Source organism: Lissotriton helveticus, chromosome 4_1 (genome assembly GCF_964261635.1).
Source record: "Lissotriton helveticus chromosome 4_1, aLisHel1.1, whole genome shotgun sequence".
Taxonomy (NCBI): domain Eukaryota; kingdom Metazoa; phylum Chordata; class Amphibia; order Caudata; family Salamandridae; genus Lissotriton; species Lissotriton helveticus.
Window position 1 is genome coordinate 763,903,489 of NC_136063.1, and position 16,948 is coordinate 763,920,436.

The following is a 16,948-nucleotide window of genomic DNA, read 5'->3' on the forward strand; positions in this document are numbered from 1 at the left end:
GACTCATTCTGTGTAGACCTTTTTTTAAATACATCCAATGCTTATTTTCATTACCATTGGAAGAGAGTTGTGGTCCGTTTTGTCAAACATGCTATAATAGTTAAAGTATTGGCAGTATGTTTTCCCTTAAATTAATAGCTGAGGTTTGTGATAACTATTCAAAGAAGGGGCAAAGTCCAAACGTAGTACTTTTATTGATCTCTGTACTTAGAAAAACGAATCAAACGGACAGGGACATATTCTAAATGCTGTTTTGGGGTGTGCCCTTAGTATGAGTTTTATTTAGCTAAATGGAGAGTGATCCAATTTAGGACCTAGGATCAATAGGTGATGTGTATCTAGGCATACCCCCTATACCATCAATACTAGAACTTTGCGTAGAGAAAACTTCTTGCTTTAGTTTCTCAAATGGTCAACTTGTGACCACTGTTGTCTTTGTCACACTGGTGGGGTACTCCTTTCGGAACTGTTCACTGGCAACTGCAGGGACAGACTTCTGACCCTTACAGGGGCAGATGCTCGGTCTAGTGACCTAATGAAGAATACTCTGATTTAGGGCTTTGGACTCACAACTGAGGAATATAAAAATTATATTGAGGGGGCTTACCAAACCCAAAATCAGTCTTGGATTGACTTTGTTGACTACTCAGTTAAGACACTAGATGGATGGTTAACTGGCAATAATGTGCATGATTTTAATGGACTTTACAATTTGTTTATGAAGGAACATATTTTGAGTAATTACGTTAATGAAACGTTACATCAACATTTGGTGGACCTGGGTCTAATTTCTCCCTAAGAATTGGGAAAGAAGGCATACCACTGGGTCAAGACTAGGGTAACCAAAACAGCCACTGGAGGCGACCAAAAGAAAGGGGTTACAAAACCTCCCCTTGGGAAAGGGGGTGAGAACCCCAAAGATAAAAAGCCGGAGACTTCAAAAGGGCTGCAAAAACCTGCAATGGGGGGTGGGGTCCCAAAACTCTTCACAGACCACTGGTAGATACAAAGGGAAGAACGTTGATCCCCTAAGGGCCTGGTGTTTCAATTGTAAGAAGTTGGGACACTTAACTGGAGATGCTACTTGTCCTAGCAAGACGTCCCCTAGTCCTCCTCCAGCTACTACTGGTGTAGTCATTCTCCAGATGGGATCAAGAGTGTTCCCAGAGCAAACCAGTGTTCACACTGAAGCAGTTCTAGTCACTTAGGGTGAAGTTGAGTTTGCCACTTTAGCTGTGTGGCCTTCCAACTTAAAGAAGTATTTGCAATACTTCTGGATCAATGGGACTTAAAATAGAGGCCCTGAGGGATACAGTGTCACTATAGTGAGAGACACACTGGTTTCCCCAGAGTAATACCTGAGTGGGAAATCTTATTCAGTCACCAACGCTGACAGTGTTACTACTAACCATGCCATGGCTATGGTGACAGACTGGGGGGCTGCGCGTGGGGAGGGGGTGGTGGTACTGGCCTGAAACAGGCAGTGATCGCTCCAAAGCTTCCAGTCTGCTTGGAATTGACCTAGTGACCTCATAGAGACTTCATCATGGGCTGAGATAGAATTGAAAACGCATGCAGCAATGCTGGACATCCCTGAGATTGTGTGTGTCAAGACTAGAGCACAGAGCCAAAAGCAGGGTGAAAAAAAAGTGTTGGAGCCTGAAAGAATGGCCCAACCTTCCAAGAGTAAAGGTAAGAAGCTTCTGAACAGCCATAAACTCAGGACCCCTCTCCGCAGTGAGAGGACGTGGAAGCCCCAGAGGGAACTGATCCCATGGAACTTGACCCTTACCAGGTTGAGCTTGAGGCAGCATGCTGCTGCACATGAAAAGGGAGATGTCAGTGGTACCCACGGAGCCTATTGGGAAGAGGGACTACTGTACACTGAGGCCATAGACCCCAACCCTGGAGCCAATAGGAGAGTGGTAGTGCCTTAGAAGTACAGGGAGTTCTTTCTGACTTTGGCTCATGACATCCCCCTAGCTGGACATCTTGGCCAATTCAAGCCTTGGAAAAGGATAGTTAGTCACTTTTACTTGCCCCAGATGTCTCCGAAGGTAAAGGAGTGTTCGAGGCATATGGGCTGCAGATGGTACATTTATGAATAGATCGCCATCTGGTGTTGGGCTCGGATGATTGCACTTGTTTTTCTTCTGGAGAAGTCTTTGTCGTCATAGATGACTCCTCCTCTTGGTGTTAGTGCGCATGGGCATCGGCTCCATCCTTAGATTGTTTTTTTCCGCCACCGGGTTCGGATGAGGATCGAAGCGCTCCGGACCGACTTCGATAAAGAAGGTTATATTCGGCGCGTAACCCTTTCCAATTCGACGGTATTGTTATCGAACGCGACTTCACTTCCATACCGACGCGTTTCGAAGGACGACGACTACGAGAAACTCGAAGTAGTCCAGCCCGGGGTCCATGGAAAGGACTCCATTCAAAAAATGTCCAACGTGTGGTGCTAAGTTCCCACACAAGGACCTACACGAGGTGGGCAACCTCTGCTTGTCCCCTGAACACGAATCCAGGGACTGTGAGGCCTGTGCAGCGTTCTCTTCAAAATCGACGATTAGAAACCGTCGAGCCCGAAGACACGAGGTATCGAGAATGCAGTCACAAGCAATCCCGGAGCTGTTCGAGGACCAGCACCCAGAAGAGGAGGAAGAAGAGGCCGGCGAGGCGGGGTCTGAAGTGGACGAGTCCGACGTCGAGGAAATCGACGTCCAACAAACCGTGAGTGACGACGTCCCTTTACCAAAGAACAGACCCCGCACGGTGTCGACCCCGCCCTCGAGCCCGGTCAGACAACCGAAAAAAGTTTCCGACGCCCCGCCTTCGAGCCCGGCAACGAAACCGAGTTTCTCGTAGTCGTCGTCCTTCGAAACGCGTCGGTATGGAAGTGAAGTCGCGTTCGATAACAATACCGTCGAATTGGAAAGGGTTACGCGCCGAATATAACCTTCTTTATCGAAGTCGGTCCGGAGCGCTTCGATCCTCATCCGAACCTGATGGCGGAAAAAAACAATCTAAGGATGGAGCCGATGCCCATGCGCACTAACACCAAGAGGAGGAGTCATCTATGACGACAAAGACTTCTCCAGAAGAAATACAAGTGCAATCATCCGAGCCCAACACCAGATGGCGATCTATTAGTTTGTCAGCTCCTGTGTCACCGGTCAAGCCAGGGGCAAAACAGGTGGACTTCCAAAGGTCCCCCTAATTCCACTACCAGTGGTCGGGGTTCCCTTTGAAAGGGTAGGTGTGAACATAGTGGGTCCACTTGAACCCCCCACAGCATCAGAAAAAAATGTATACTGGTGGTAGTGGATCATGCCACCAGCACCAGATATCCTGAGGCAATTCCCCTTATGACTACTACAGCTCCTTGGGGAGAGGTGTGGCGCCGCGGCCAGGGCGACTGACGCTGGAATCTGGGGACCACGGTTCGATCCCCGGCTCCGGCGGCAGGTTAGCCCAGCACCATGTGACTGGGCAATAGCTCGCTTAATCTTCCCGACGGCCCCCAGCGCCTAGAGACCCTTACGGGTGATTGTGCGCTTTACAAATGTGGACTTTACTTTACTTGTCTCCTGCAGTAGCCAAGGCCCTCATTGGTGTCTTAACCAGGATTGGGTTTCCTAAGGAGGCGGTTTCAGACAGAGGGACAAACTTCATGTCTGCATACCTAAAACATATGGAAAGAGTGTGGAGTGCAGTACAAGTTTACTACACATTATAAAACAGAGAAGGAGTTCCCCCTTAATCCTATACAGGACGGGTTTTTCTATGATATAATTGTGTATTTTTTAACATTTAAAAAAAATCTATTTTGTAATAGTGTATATTGTGTTTCTTTCTAAAGAGAGAGGGTGTCTCCCTCAAGTTTTAATAATAAAAGATCACATTTTTACAGAATTGTTTATGTATATATGTGTCTTTTTAACATAGAACTCCCTCTCACGTACCTTGTGCATTTATAATGTGTGTTCAAACCTACCGCCTACACTGTGGCCCAATTTTTGGATAATAACCCTGTAATTTCTGAGATACAGTGTTCTTTGACTTACACTAGAGTCACTGCTATATAGCAGATACTAGGTGGGACTTTTTCTTTCTACAAGTTTACTACACCCCATCACCCACAAACCAATGGTTTTGTTGAAAGGTTTAACAAGACATTGAAGGTCATGATTATGGGGCTCCCTGAAAAGCTCAAAAGGAGATGGATTTTCCCTTACCATGCTTGCTTTTCGCCTACAGAGAGGTGCCTCAGAAGGGAGTACGGTTTCCCCCCTTTGAACTTCTGTTTGGCCATCATGTTAGGGGACCACTCTGTCTTGTAAAGAGGGTTGGGAAAAGCCTCTCCAAGAACCCAAACAAGGTATTGTCGACTATGTACTAGGCCTAAGGTAGAGTACATGGAAAAAGCTTCCAAAAATCTTGAGGCCAGCCAAGAGCTCCAGAAGCACTGGTATGACCAAAAAGCTGTACTGGTGCAGTTCCATCCAGGGCAAAATGAATGGGTTTTGGAGCCTGTGTCACCAAGGGCTCTCCAGGGCAAATGGAGTGACCCTTGCCCCATCTTAGAGAAGAACAGTGAGGTCATCTACTTGGTAGACCCTGGGCACAAGCAGGACCCCCAAAAGGGTGATCCATGTGAACTGCCTTAAGCTTTTTCATTACAGGGTTGACATCACCATGCTGATGGCGACTGATGAGGATTAGGAGACAGAGAGTGAACCTCTCCCTGACTTCCTCTCTTACAGCCCCACAAGATGGGTCAGTCGATGGGGTTGTCTATTAAGACACCCTCTCTGCCCAACAGCAGGCTGATTGCAAGCAAGTCTTGCAGCATTATGATAAGCTCTTTTCCTTAACCTCTGGTCAGACAAACTGGTGTACCCATGATGTGTACACTGGGGACAATGTACCTGTCAAAAACACGATCTATCAACAGTCTGATCAAGTTAGGAAGAGCATCAGAGCTGAAGTCAGCAAGATGCTGGAGTTGGAGGTTATTGAACCGTCTGATAGCCCTTGGACCAGCCCAGTGGTTCTAGTCCCCAAACATCATCCACAGGGTGGAAAGAGAGAAATTAAGCTCTGTGTGGACTATAGAGGGCTCAATTCTGTCTCCAAGACAGATACTCACCCTATCGAAAGAGCTGACGAATTGATAATAAATTGGGTGGTGCCAAATTTCTTAGTCCATTTGACTTAACTGCAGGGTACTGGCAGATTGGGAAGGCACCAGGAGCAAAAGGAAAAAACACATTTTCCTAACCTGATGGGCACTATCAGTTTACTGCTCCCACCTTCCAAAGGTTGATGAATCAAGTCCTTAAATAATACTGAGTTTATAGAGCGCCTGGTTACACTAGCCAGTGTGTCCCCGCGCTATTAGTGGCCTGAATGATCCCTAGTGCAGCTCGAGAAAAAATATAATTCAATAATTGGGGAACAAGTGTGTCTTGAGTTCTTTGCGTAAAACTTTTTCGGACGGCTCCGTTCGGAGTCTGAGAGGGAGAGTGTTCCAACTCCGGGCTGCCAGGAGGCGGAAAGATCTACCGCCCATCCTGGCCCTGCTGGTCTTCGGGATACACATTAACCCAGTGCCCTCCGACCGGAGGAGCCTAGTTGGTTTATACAATGTGAGCAAATTCCGCAGGAAGCTAGGGCCCTTACCGTGAGCGATCCGATGGCCTATACACAAGATCTTAAACTGGATACGCTCTTTAATTAGTAGCCAATGAAGCGTCCCCAAGGCCTTTTTGGAGGAAGATCTTTTTGGCAACGTCAGTACTAGGCGTGCAGCAGCATTTTGGATACCTTGCAATCGTTGGAGGCATCTCACGTTAGCTCCCAAATATAAGGCATTCCATAGTCCAGCCTGGAGGTCACCAGGGCATGGACCAGGGCCCTCCTTGCTGACACTGGGAGCAGATCGAGTGTCTTTCTCAGACAACGGAGAATGCCAAAGCAGGTACCGGCTACACGTCTAGTGTGATACTCGAAAGATAGTTTTGAGTCCATCCAGATACCCAAGTTCTTGACCTGATCTTTAGGTTGGGGTAAGGGGCCCAAAGTCTGGGGCCACCATGCGGATGTCCAAACAGACGGAGACTTGCCTACGACAAGCATCTCTGTCTTGTCTCCGTTTATTCTGAGACAGTTGTTTGACATCCAATTAGCCAGGTCTTGCAGGCAGGATGTAAACTGACTAGCTGCCTGCTCAGCTGGCTGTGAAAGAGCTACAACCAGCTGAGTATCGTCCGCAGAGGTCATCAGAGCAACCCCATGTTTCTCCGCAATTGATGCCACTGGGGCAACATAGAGGTTGAATAAAGTGGGACTGAGGCTGGAGCCGTGGGGAACTCCCTGGTTCAGGGCGATAGCTCTGGACCTATGGGGCCCCTGCTCCACACAGAAACTGCGACCAAGGAGAAAGGACTTCATCCATTGCCACGCTTTACCAACAACTCCTCCCTCTCTCAGGCGCTGAAGCAGAGTGTGATGTGCCACAGTGTCAAATGCGGCACTGAGATCTAAAAGAGTCAGTGCCGCAGTTTGACCCTCATCCACATGCTTCCGTAGCATCTCCGTGGACTAGAGTAGAGCCGACTCCGTGGAATGGAGAGCACGGAAACCTTGCTGGTTTGGAGACCTTTAGTGCAGCATATCTAGATGATATTGCAGTCTTTAGCTACACCTGGCAGGATTACCTGAACCACCTGGTGAAGGTTCTAAAAGCCTTACAAACTGCAGGCCTAACTATCAAGGCATACAAATGCCAGATAGGGCAGGGAACAGGGGTATACTTGGGCCACCTTGTTGGTGGAGGCAAAGTGCATTCCTTACATCCCAAGATCCAGGCCATCCTGGACTGGGTAGCTCCAACAACCCAGACCCAAGTCAGGGCATTCCTTGGCTTTACTGGCTACTACAGGAGCTTTGTGAAGGGATATGGGTCCATTGTGACACCACTCGCAGAACTCACCTCCAAGAAGATGGCCAACAATGTAAACTGGACCGTTAGCTGTCAAAAGGCGTTTGCCTCTTTCAGGGTGTCAATGTACGCGCCACCAATTCTCAAGGCTCCAGACTATACCAAGCAGTACTTGTTTGGTACTCACTTCCTAGTTCAAACTGACCACAGATCTCTCAAATGGCTAATGCAAATGAAAGGCTAAAATCCTAAACTTTTGAGGTGGTCCATCTCCCTACCGGGAGTTGAATTTATAGTGGAACATAGACTTGGGACTGCCCATGCCAATGCAGATGGACTTTCCAGGTTCTTCCACTTAGACAATGTAGACTCTCTAGGGAAAGGTTAGTCTCATCCTCTTTCGTTTGGGGGGGGGTGGGGGTGTTGTGTAAGAAAGTGCCCTCTTTTTGCATGGTTGCCCCCACTTTTTGCCAAACTGTTGATGCACTTTGACTCAGTGTGCCCTGGGTTCCTGCCTACCAGCTACCCATGGCCTATGTTCTTTCCCTAAACTACAATGATAGAAAACCCATTTGGCACTCTTTGGCCACAGGTCAGTCCCTTGTAAATGGTACCACAGGTACAAGGGCACTGTGGCCAGGGAAGGCCTCTAAGGGCTGCAGCACTGTTTGTGCCACCCTTAGAGGCCCTGTGTGTGTGTGTGTGTGTCTGTGTGTGTGTGTGTATGTATGTCTGTATGTATGTATGTATATATATATATATATATATATATGTATGTATGTATGTGTATGTACTCATATATACATACATCTACATATACATATATATATATATATCTCCTCCTCCTCCGTGTTTTGGTGCAGAACAAAGTGAAGAGTCAACATGGCACAACCCACTGCCCTGGCATAGTCAGCTGTACCCCAAAAGTGTCTAAGCCAATTCTTAGACATTGTAAGTGCAGTAATGCCATTAAGGGTATATGGTACTGGGAGTTTGTTAGTACGACCTCCACAGCACCATAATGGCTTTACTGAAAACTTGGAAGTTTGGTATAAAACTTCTCAGCACATTAAACCCACACTTATGCCAGTGTGTGATTTAATGAAAAATGCACTCTGAGGGAATCTTAGAGATGCCCCCTGAAAAACGACCTAACTCTAGTGGCCTGGCTGAGTGACTATTCACCAGCTGCCACCACCAGACATGTTTCTGGACCCCTGGCTCGAGAGCCTGCTGCTCTTGGGTGTCTGAAACAATCCACATCCTGGGACGAGGTGCCAAGCCTCCTCCCCCATGATGGGCATGGTCCACGAAGAGGAAGCTTCAAAGGCTTGCCGCCTTTGTGAGCTACCCCAGCCATTTGCTGCTTCCAGCAACTGCCCCCAACCGATTCTGACCTCCACTTTGGGCGGGAGAATCGGTGGGAAAATCAAGTGAGGTGTGCCCACCTTTGCCAACCCCACCCCTCAGGTGAGGGAGGCTAGGTGAAGCACAATTGTGTCCCTGCCATCATGCAGATGGGGGACCCAGCCAACCATAGAGTGGCATATCCCCCCTCCCACTGGAGGGTGGCATAATAGGGGGTGTAACCACCCCACTGCAGGGACCCATTGGTCCAGACCTTTACTTTATTATCTTCAACGAGGAGCTACAGGGGTTCTATAGCAGTCAGGTCCAGCCCCCACTCACTGGTTCAACACAACTGTATGACCTGATGCTGTTTTTTTAACAGTTCTGTGTGTATTTCAATGTCTATTGTAGCACCCACCCTTTGGCGTGCTACCTGGGCAGTTAGTATATATACTCTCTGTCCTTTGTCATGAATCCCTGTTCAATTTTAATTTTCTGTTCCCTTTTCATACATCCTACTGTGTAGTGTAGTGTATGACTAAAAAGAAATCACCATAGATGTGAGAAAACAATGTGAGAAAAGATGTGGAGTACCTCATGGAAGTAACACCATGGGAGTCCGCTGGTTGGTTCTCACCAATGGACTCGGGTTCTCATCATTAGCACTGGCACATAAAAAATAAAAAAAGAAGAGAGAAAAGAAAGTATTGTGATGGTGAAAGAAAGTTGTGCACCACTAGTAAATATGCTGGTGCTACAGATAAGTATCTCCCTAGTGCAACTCCATACTGACCCAAAATAAGGTGGACCTGTGACTTTGGACCATATTATTTGGAATTTAAAACGAGCTATACCACCACTGGCTTTACCTCTTTATTCCTTGCCGTGGGGTTGCTCACTTTAGAAGACACCGTGTTGCCTTCTAACTCCGTAGAGGGCCAACATGTTTCATTGCCTTTGGAATGTTGGCAATTTCGTCGGAGCGAGGGTCAGTATTCACCACACTGCTTGTATTTCATATACATGTAACCGTTTGGATGCCCGACTGTGGCATACCGGTGACCCCCTACTTTGTCACTCATACGGTAAAAATCCACATGCTGCTTCCTGTCAGCCAGATATCTGAGTGCGTCTCCTTTGAAATCGTCCTGATCTTTACTTTCCTGCGACACCCATAAATCTAGTACTTGGGGGCAACCCTGAACTTTGCCTCCTCAGACAAGAACCGACCAGAAGAAAAGAAGGAGGACCGAAGAAGCCATGCTGAACTAAGAAGAGGACGCCCACTGCCTTTTGTCCCAGCCCTATCGGCCTGTTCGCACCTCAAACATGCTTCAGCAAAATCCCGGTGTGTCCTGCAGCCAGCAGCCCTCAAGAACCCGAAGGTCCTGCCCTGCCTTCCAAAACCAAGACTTTGTCTCCCGTGAGCACCGGATTTGCCCACCCACAGACTATGGCCAAATCCACGAGTCTGCACTACTCTGACCCGATGCACACGAGGAGGTCTCCCCGGCGAACCTCACCTCAGATCTGGTGATCTCCGACCTGCCTCAAATCTCCAATTGATGCCTACTGCTGCTTTCTGGAGGATCCACCTGACGGCAACCGGAGCTGGTAATAAAACCCGACGCCTAAAGACATCCCTGCACCCGACGTCCCACGACCTTGGGTGGCCCAACTGACGGTGTCCCAGAATCCTCAAGCACCCAAACTTACCTCTTCAACCGCTGGTTACCTTCAGAAGATCTTTGTCCCCGACCCTGCAGTGTTTGTGGCAACAGGAGAATCCCCATTGAAAACAGGGCACCCGATGCCAAAATAGCTCCCTGCACTCAGCCGCCCCTGTCCCACTGCGGGTGTACTTTGGGTGCTAACTCGGATCCCCCCTTTGTCCTGAGCCTAATACCAGGAGCTTTGCTCCCACACCCGTGTGGCCTGCTCATGAGCAGCCACCAACCGGATGCCCCATTGGATAACATTGGGCCTCAGCACTCTGCACCCGGCCGCCTTAGTGCTTCTGAGGGTATTCTGAGAGTGCGTTCTGGACCCTGGGGGAACCCTGGTTCCAACTCCAGAATACCAACTCCCACAAATGGGTATTTACCTGCAAACTGTTAACTACCTTTCCTTCAATAGGATTGCATCAACTGCTTTTCCTTGAAAATTCTTCTAAGTGTGGAGTTGGTTGGTATGAAACATTGAAAAACTACAAATGTACTAAAAGTGAATTACTTACCTTTTTTCTACTAAATGTCTCTGTGATATCTAGGCATATCACACTGATTAGCAAAAGCAACTTTAAACATATCTAACAAGTAATGTGCACAGTAATCTGTAAAGTAACTGAAAAGTAATTTTGAACGGTTGATTTAACTGTAACCCGACCAACTGCATTTTAACCTGCATTTAACTGCAAATCACTGCATAAGATTTTGCAAAGTAATATTTCACTTACCTGCACAAGTGTTGGCTTGGTTCTAGCAATAAAAATAACTAAATAATATGTTCGAGGCATGTGGGCTGCTGAATTTATATCTATGCATAGATCGCCGCCTAGTGTTGGGTCCGGATGATTGCACATTGTTGTCCTGGAAGAGTCTTCGAAGTATCACAAGATAGGTGGCTCCTCCCCTGGACTACAGTGCGCATGGGCATCCCCTCCATGCTCAGATTGTTTTTTTCCGCCATTGGGTTCGGATGTACTTTCTTAGCTCAAGTTCGGAATATATATAAATACTCTTTCTCAAGGCCAAAAGGTCTTCGGGGCGTCGGTATTGCCTTTCGATCGGTGTCTTACGCTTGTTTCCAGTTCTTCAAACAAAGTCGTCGAAGACAGATTGCCTTTCGACGCCAAAGCCCCATCGACGATCGACGATGGAACGAAGTCCGTTCAAGCGTTGCCCCGTTTGCAACTCGAAATACCCTCACATCGATGTGCACCCGGTGTGCAATAAATGTCTCTCACCGGACCACGACGAGGCCAGCTGCATGGCCTATTAGAAATTCAGATCGAAGAAAACTCTTCGTCTTCGACGCGCTGCACGACAGTCGGCGCGGGACTCGGCACCCGATCCAGAAAACATCTTCGGGGGTGACGACGACGAGGGTGTACGAGAGGAGGATCCGGCTCAGCACTCTTATCCCGCTTCGGAGCAAGGCTCCAATTACGAAGAGGACGAGGGAGAACTCTACGTCCATGATGAAGACATCGTCAAGGTAGGAGACGACGCACAACCTCTCGGAGCCGTCGACGACGACTCAAGAGAGGAGCTAGGCCCAACCGCAGTAGCGGGGCCCCATACAGACTCATCCACGGCTCAGGTCGAGGCATCGCCGGAAGGCCTTAGCCAAGATCTTCATCCACGTTCTCTAGTCCCGCTTCAAGGCCCGACTAAGAACATTTCCAAAGAGCCATCGGTCGCACGGCCACAATCAGTGGAACAATCGAAACCGAAACATAAAGACACTAAATCGAAACCGAAAGTGTTGACAACAACCATCGGCTCGAAGACTTCGGAACCTTCCAAGTCAAAACATGTGCTCAACCCATCGGGGTCGACAGGGGGCGTCAACACAGATATCGGAGCGACAAAGCCTGTGTCTGCTGTTAAACACGTCACGCTCACGTCGACGTCCGGCTCCAAAGATGGCGACTCTTCCAAAGGATTCAAGGCCCAAAAAGCCGTCGATCCGAAGATTCAGAAGCCGCAACTAGTCAAGGCCTTCGAGCCGAAAACCACCCTCAGCACGAAGGAACAAACCTCCTCGAAGACCACAAGCGTACCTGCTACACAGCAACGGATCGAGTCGACAATAACCCTCAAGCACACTGACCAGTCGGAGTCGGTTGGATCGAAGTCGAAGTCTTCGAAGCAGGTCGGTCCATCACCGATGCTTTCGGCGCCAATCAAATACGGCCTGCCCCCGACGGCACGACCTAAGGCTGTCCAACTCCCAAAGGCTACAGACTCATCCAAGTCACCATCAGTAGCTGCACCCACCCAGCCTCGACCCGAAGACGTTCAGTTCCAGCCACCGACCTACGACGAACAGTCGAAATTATACATCGACTCCGAATCAGGCAGACTCACCGTTTACAAACGGAAAATCAGGCCTGAGACTCCTATGGAGCCTTACAAGATACCACTAAAGAAAAAGAGAGACTCTACTACCTCTCCTATCCTTTTTGAACCCATACAGCCGTATGGACAAGAATATACCTACTCACCCACAACAGTCACTGAGGATGTGGAGGAAGGGGACAATGAGGACCAATTTAACTATCCCATTGACACAGATCAGGACGATTCACAGCCATGGGCTGCCACTGTTGACCCTGATGACCCACACACCACCCCTGACACTCAGTCATATGCAGTCAAAACTTCACCTACTGAAGATACTACTGCGTTTAACGCACTTATTGAAAGGGCAGCCCTTAACCATGATGTCGACATGCACGCTGACCCTGTGGAGGAAGACTTTCTCTTTGATACGTTCTCAACATCAGAAAGATCTGTAAAGACTCTGCCTATGCTCAAGGGTGTGCTCAAACATGCTAGCGACATTTTTAAAGAGCCCACTAAAGCAAGGGTGGTGAACCCCAGGATTGAACGGAAATACCGGCCTGCGCCAGTGGACCCTACGTATATCAGAGGCCAACTTCCCTTGGACTCCTTAGTGGTGGCTAATGCTCGTAAAAGGACAATCAAACGACTGGTGATGCTCCTCCTCCGGAAAAAGAATCCAAGATCTTGGAAGCTTCTGGGAAGCGTATAGCAGCACAAGCAGCTAATATTTGGAGGATCTCCAATACACAGGCCCTGTTAGCAAGATATGACAGGGCCCACTATGACACATTAGAGCAGCTCCTGCAACACCTGCCAGATGCTTATAAGGAGGGAGCAGAAATGCTTATATAGGAAGGGAAGTTGATCTCCAACGCGTCCATTAAGTGTGCGTTGGATGCAGCTGACAGCGGCTAGGGCCATAAACACTAGTGTAATGCTCAGAAGGCATGCCTGGCTCCGCATCTCTGGTTTCAAGTCAGAAATCTAAACTACTCTACTTAATCAGCCAGTTAACCCTGACTTCCTGTTTGGTCCAGAGGTAGACACCACTCTAGAAAAGATAAAAAAAGACACTGAAACTGCAAAATCCATGGGAGCTCTGCAGTCTCAACAGTTATGGGGCAGTTCCTTTCGTCGCTCCGGTAACAGGGGAGCTTCTAGAGGTCAAGCGTCTCAACAAGCCCAATACACCAGGGGAGGCACACAATCCACCTACAACAAAAACAATAGGGGTGGATATCGTGGAAACAGCACCAAAGGCAGGGGACGTGGAAATAATAATACCAGATCCTCCGCCACAAACAAACAGTGACGTCTTGTCACTGCCCCCCGACCATACCACACCGGTCGGGGGAAGGCTTCAGCAGTTCCTGCCAGTCTGGGAAAGCATTACCACGGACAGGTGGGTGAGACAACTTATACAACACGGCTATTGTCTAGAATTAACCTCCACTCCCCCCAACATACCCCCAAGGCACCGTCCTATGTCCGCAGAGCACATGCACTTATTGCAGCAAGAAGTCATCTCCATGCTGCAAAAAGGGGCCATCGAACACGTGCCTTAAGAACAACAGGGTACAGGGGTGTATTCACTGTACTACATCCTATCAGAACACTTTCACATGCTCACTTTACAGCAAGTTCTGCCGCTACTCAGTCAGGGGGATTTGCTAGCAACCCTACATCTGAAGGATGCCTATTTCCACATTCCCATGCACCCCAGTCACAGGAAATATCTCGGGTTCACCATCAACAACCAGCATTACCAGTTCAAGGTCCTGCCTTTCGGGGTCACTACTGCCCCCAGGGTGTTTACCAGATGCTTGGCGACAGTGGCCGCGCATCTTCGGAGACAACACATCCATGTCTATCCGTATCTAGACAACTGGCTTGTCCAAGCAAAATCGGCCCAGCAGTGTGCCAGCCACATGTCCGCACAATTCACCTCCTACACAGTCTAGGATTTTCACTCAATTACCCAAAGTCTCATCTTCAACCCGCCCCTGTACAACAGTACCAAGGCGCGGAAATAAACACTCTCACTGCCACAGCGCGCCCAAACTCAGCAAGAGTCAACAGCATGCAGGTGCTTATTAAAAAATTCAGGCCACAACACTCACACCCAGCGCAAGTGTTCATGCAACTGATAGGCATGATGGCCTCCTGCATCTTTATAGTCCCTCACGCGAGCCTACACATGCGCCCGCTTCAGGAATGCTTAGCACGCCAGTGGAACCAGGCTCACGGACAGATGAAAGACCTAGTGTTGGTGACCGGTCGTGCATACAACTCTCTGCATTGGTGGACACACAAAACCTTTGCAAGGGACCACCGTTCCAGGAGCCTGTACCACAGGTGGTGCTAACAGCGGACGCATCTCTCCAGGGCTGGGGAGCTCATGTCCTCCATTACACTGTGCAGGGACTGTGGACCACACAGCAGAAACGGTTGCACATCAACCTCCTGGAATTGATGGCAATTTTCATGGCGTTGAAGGCATTCAAGTGCATCTCTGCAACAAAGTCGTGCTTATCCGGACGGACAACATGACTGCAATGTATTACATTCAAAAGCAGGAATGGACGCACTCCCCGCAGTTGTCCCACCTAGCACAGTGCATGTGGAAGTGGGCCATTCAGAGGAACGTGTTCCTCATGGCGGAACACCTCCCAGGCAAGTACAACCAGATGGCGGACCTGCTCAGCAGACACAGCCATCAGATGCACGAGTGGGAGATGCATCCCTCAGTGCTCCAACCATATTTCCAGCAGTGGGGTCATCCAGAAATAGACCTCTTCGCCACACCAGAAAACGCAAAATGCCACACCTTCGCCGCCAGGTTCCCACACCCACAGTCTCAGGGCAATGCGATATGGATGAACTGGTCAAACAGATTTGCGTACGCTTTTCCTCCGGCACCACTCATACCGCTGGTGGCGCGCAAACTAAGGCGGCACTCCATGACACTCATCCTAGTTGCTCCAACGTGGGCGAGGCAAGCCTGGTACATCACGTTCCTAGAACTTTCAGTGGTGCCCCACCAGCGACTAAAACTCACACCCAGGCTCCTCACTCAGAGCCATGGAGACATTCAGCACCCAGATCCGCAACAGTTAAGCCTTGCAATCTGGCTCCTGAGGTCATAGAGTTTGGCTACCTAAACCTGCCCCCTGACTGTATGGACATCATCAAGGAGGCTAGAAGACCTACCACCAGGGCATGCTATGCGGCAAAATGGAAGCGTTTTGTCATCTATTGTTCTAATAATGATATTAATCCACTAGATGCTTTCACGCAAAACATCATATGTTACTTGCTGCACCTATACAAACGCAATCTAGCGTATAGTTCCATCAGGATACATTTAGCTGCAATGGCCGCTTATCTTCAAAATAGACAGCACCTCTCCCTTTTCAAAGTGCCAGCCATTAAAGCTTTTATGGAGGGACTCAAAAGAGTCATTCCTCCAAGACACCCTCCTTCGCCTGTCTGGAACCTCAACATAGTCCTCACCAGGCTCATGGGTCCACCATTTGAACCTCTTCACTCTTGTGAGATTCAATTTCTCACTTGGAAGGTGGCTTTTCTGGTGGCGATCACTTCGCTCAGACGGGTTAGTGAGCTGCAAGCACTCACTATTCAGGAGCCATTCATTCAAATTCATGCTAATAGGGTCGTGCTGCGTACCAACCCTACATTTATGTCCAAGGTGGTGTCACAGTTTCACATTAACCAAACTATTGAACTACCAGTATTCTTCCCAAATCCTGATTCAGTAGCAGACAGAGCACTACACACACTAGATGTTAAAAGGGCTCTCCTGTATTACATAGACAGGACTAAAGATTTCAGGAAAACTATACAACTGTTTGTTGCCTTCTCTCCACAGCACAAGGGCAACCCAATTTCAAAATCAGGTATAGCCAGATGGATTGTTAAGTGCATACAGATCTGTTATCAAAAGGCTAAACGCACCTTAACAGTTCCCCCAAGAGCGCATTCCACACGCAAGTTAGGGGCATCCATGGCTTTCCTAGGTAACATTCCTCTAGAGGACATATATGTAGAGCAGCCACATGGACCACCATCCACACATTCACCAAGCACTACTGCGTGGATGTACACTCAAAACAGCAAGCTGCTGTAGGTCAAGCTGTTCTAAGAACTCTTTTTCAGACTGCTGCAGCTGGCACGGGCAACCGCCGCTAAGGAGGGTACTACTATTTATTCTATGCATAGATATAAATTCAGCAGCCCACATGCCTCGAACGGAATATGCTACTTACCAGTATGCATCTGTTCTTGGCATGTAGGGCTGCTGACATTTATATCGCCCACCCTCCTCCCCGGTGCCTGTCGCAGCTGCAGCACTCAGTTTTAATCTCAAGCATGGTCATCACTTACTGTATCATCCTCCATCTCTGCCACAATGGCGGAAAAACAATCTGAGCATGATGGGGATGGCCATGCGCACTGTAGTCCAGGGGAGGAGCCACCTATCTCGTGATACTTCGAAGACTCTTCCAGGACAACAATGTGCAATCATCCGGACCCAACACTAGGCGGCGATCTATGCATAGAT

The 16,948-nt window shown here is 48.7% G+C and overlaps 1 protein-coding gene across 6 annotated transcripts in view; it reads left to right on the forward strand.

The window, feature by feature from the left end:
* Positions 1-16,948, forward strand: part of SS18 (SS18 subunit of BAF chromatin remodeling complex) — a 390,130-nt gene that overhangs the window by 323,658 nt on the left and 49,524 nt on the right. The gene's annotated exons all lie outside the window — the stretch shown is intronic.